This window comes from Budorcas taxicolor, chromosome 14, assembly GCF_023091745.1.
Source record: "Budorcas taxicolor isolate Tak-1 chromosome 14, Takin1.1, whole genome shotgun sequence".
NCBI classification, from domain to species: domain Eukaryota; kingdom Metazoa; phylum Chordata; class Mammalia; order Artiodactyla; family Bovidae; genus Budorcas; species Budorcas taxicolor.
Window position 1 is genome coordinate 61287332 of NC_068923.1, and position 3414 is coordinate 61290745.

Below are 3414 nucleotides of genomic sequence, written 5' to 3' on the forward strand. Positions count from 1 at the left end.
AACACAAGCTGGAATCAAGATTGCCAGGAGAAATATTAATAACCTCAGATATGCAGATGACACCACCCTTATGGCAGAAAGTGAAGAAGAACTAAAGAGCCTCTTGATGAAAGTGAAAGAGGAGAGTGAAAAAGTTGGCTTAAAGCTAAATATTCAGAAAACGAAGATCATGGCATCTGGTCCCATCACTCCATGGGAAATAGATGGGGAAACAGTGGAAACAGTGTCAGAGTTTATATTTTGGGGCTCCAAAATTACTGCAGATGGTGACTGCGGCCATGAAATTAAAAGACGCTTACTCCTTGGAAGAAAAGTTATGACCAACCTAGATAGCATATTGAAAAGCAGAGACATTACTTTGCCAACAAAGGTCCGTCTAGTCAAGGCTATGGTTTTTCCAGTAGTCATGTATGGATGTGAGAGTTGGACTGTGAGGAAAGCTGATTGCCGAAGAATTGATGCTTTTGAACTGTGGTGTTGGAGAAGACACCTGAGAGTCTCATGGACTTCAAGGAGATCCAACCAGTCCATTCTGAAGGAGATCAGCCCTGGGATTTCTTTGGAGGGAATGATGCTAAAGCTGAAACTCCAGTACTTTGGCCACCTCAGTACTTTGGTCACCTCATGTGAAGAGTTGACTTATTGGAAAGGACTCTGATGCTGGGAGGGATTGGGGGCAGGAGGAGAAGGGGACGACAGAGGATGAGATGGCTGGATGTCATCACTGATTCGATGGACGTGAGTCTGAGTGAACTCTGGGAGTTGGTGATGGACAGGGAGGCCTGGTGTGCTGCGATTCATGGGGTTGCAAAGAGTCGGACATAACTGAGCGACTGAACTGAACTGAACAAAGCTACTTAGCACAGTGCATGCAATGAGATACTGAGTAGACATTCATCTGGTAGCCTTGATGATGTGATGGGTTGGGGATACTGGTGGAGGAGGGCATTCCAGGCAGAGAGGACGATGGAGCTTGGGAGAGCATTGATGAAAATGTTAGAGAGGGCTCAAGTGGTGCAAGTCTGTGCTAAGAAAGTTAATATTTTCTTTCTCCCAAAATGAATGATCATCCAAAAGGGAGAGGAGCAAGGAAGAGTGAACATTACAGGGGTTTTAGAAGATCATTGTGATGACTGAAAGGAAGAAATATTCAAAAGAAGAGAGAGAATGAAGGTGGGAGACCATTGAGGAGAGTTAGAGGAAATCTGGAAGCAGATAGTCCTGACCGAAACTGAGGCATTGGCAGTAGGCGCTAAGTCCAAAAATGTGAAGGATCTGAATTGTATCTTACTTGAAAGTTAACAAGTTCATCTGCTGCAGTTTCACAGACAAATACTGACAGAAGAGAAGACCCAGGATTAGTGACAGATGCTTTATTACAGCACAATCGATAGCCAGGGCAGCATTCTAATGTGTTCTGTACACCAGGGTGTCCAGTTCTGTCCACAGTGTGCCTAGAGCAGGGAGTGTTACCGTCATGTGTAATGGGGTGTGCCACAGGAGCGGACCCCGACTTTGAGGCCACTGAAGTTTTATAAGGTCCCTACCTTATCTATTATTTTCATGGCTGCAGTCACCATCTACAGTGATTTTGGAGCCCAAAATAAAGTCTGACACTGTTTCTGCTGTTTCTCCATCTATTTCCCATGAAGTGATGAGACCAGATGCCATGATCTTCATTTTCTGAATGTTCAGCTTTAAGCCAACTTTTTCACTCTCCACTTTCACTTTCATCTAGAGGCTTTTTAGTTCCTCTTCACTTTCTGCCATAAGGTGGTGTCATCTGCATATCTGAGGTTACTGATATTTCTCCTGGCAATCTTGATTCCAGCTTGTGCTTCTTCCAGCCCAGTGTTTCTCATGCTGTAGTCTGCATAGAAGTTAAATAAGCAGGGTGACAATATACAGCCTTGACGTACTCCTTTTCCTATTTGGAACCAGTCTGCTGTTCCATGTCCAATTCTAACCGTTGCTTCCTGACCTGCATATAGGTTTCTCAAGGAAAGTTATGACCAACCTAGGTAGCATATTCAAAAGCAGAGACATTGCTTTGCCAACAAAGGTCCGTCTAGTCAAGGCTATGGTTTTTCCAGTGGTCATGTATCGATGTGAGAGTTGGACTGTGAAGAAAGCTGAGCACCCAAGAATTGATGCTTTTGAACTGTGGTGTTGGAGAAGACTCTTGAGAATCCCTTGGACTGCAAGGAGATCCAACCAGTCCATTCTAAAGGAGATCAGTCCTGGGTGTTCTTGGTAGGACTGATGCTAAAGCTGAAACTTCAGTACTTTGGCCACCTTGTGCGAAAAGTTGACTCATTGTAAAAGACTCTGATGCTGGGAGGGATTGGGGGCAGAAGGAGAAGGGGACGACAGAGGATGAGATGGCTGGATGGCATCACTGACTCGATGGACGTGAGTCTGAGTGAATTCCGGGAGTTGGTGATGGCAAGGGAGGCCTGGCATGCTGCAGTTTATGGGGTTGCAAAGAGTCGGATATAACTGAGCGACTGAACTGAACTGAACTGAACTGAACTACTTTGTTTTTCATCTCCTTTCCAGAGAGAGATTATTCATTATATATCAGGAGAGGGAGGAAAGGCCTCTGTAGGTTTGTATCCTGGGATGTAAATAAATGCCTCTAGAGAGAGGCATCTCTAAGTCTATCCCTATCTTTCTAAGCTTTCAGCTTTTAAACCTGTCCTTTGCTCAGGAGACCCACTGCGAACAAATGTGGGAAACCCATAGAGCATTGTTTCTCTGCATGGAGTTGGAGAGGAAGGGCTGAATCACTGAAATTTATGACGCACTGTCAACAAACAAAACGAATCTCTGGAAGCCGATTAGATGGGGCAGTCAGAGATTGGGGAGTGAGGCTGAGTGAGACTTAGGTGTGACTGAGATTTCTGATTGGTTAGATCCAGTGGGAGGTAAGGGGTAAGAGAGGAGGAATTTGCCTTTTTATGTTGGTGGTCGTGGAAGAGGGTTGCCAGTACACAGCATAAATTAAATGTTTAGAGGTTGGTTTGTATGAATTGACTGTATCTAAAGATACCATGGGGTTCTCTGAGAAGTGACTACTTTTTTGCATCATTTGCTGTTAAATAGTAGGACAGGAAAATACAAACAGCAGGCAGCCAAAATTTCACATCTCATGTGGACCCAGATTATTTTTTGAAGGGGAGGGTGGCTAGTGGTGTCCAGGCCTACAGGAAGAAAACAGCTGTATATTACTTAACTTCTATTTTGAGAAATGGGCTTCAAGGGATGCTTGAGCTTGCCTAGGATAGAGCACTTGAAACACCTTCCATCTTTCAAATTGTCACAGAGCAGAGTAGACCCTTGACAGGCCCTGGACAGGTGAGAAGTCAAATCGCACAGAGTGGAAAGTGCCCAGTTCTTTCAGAGCTTCTCATG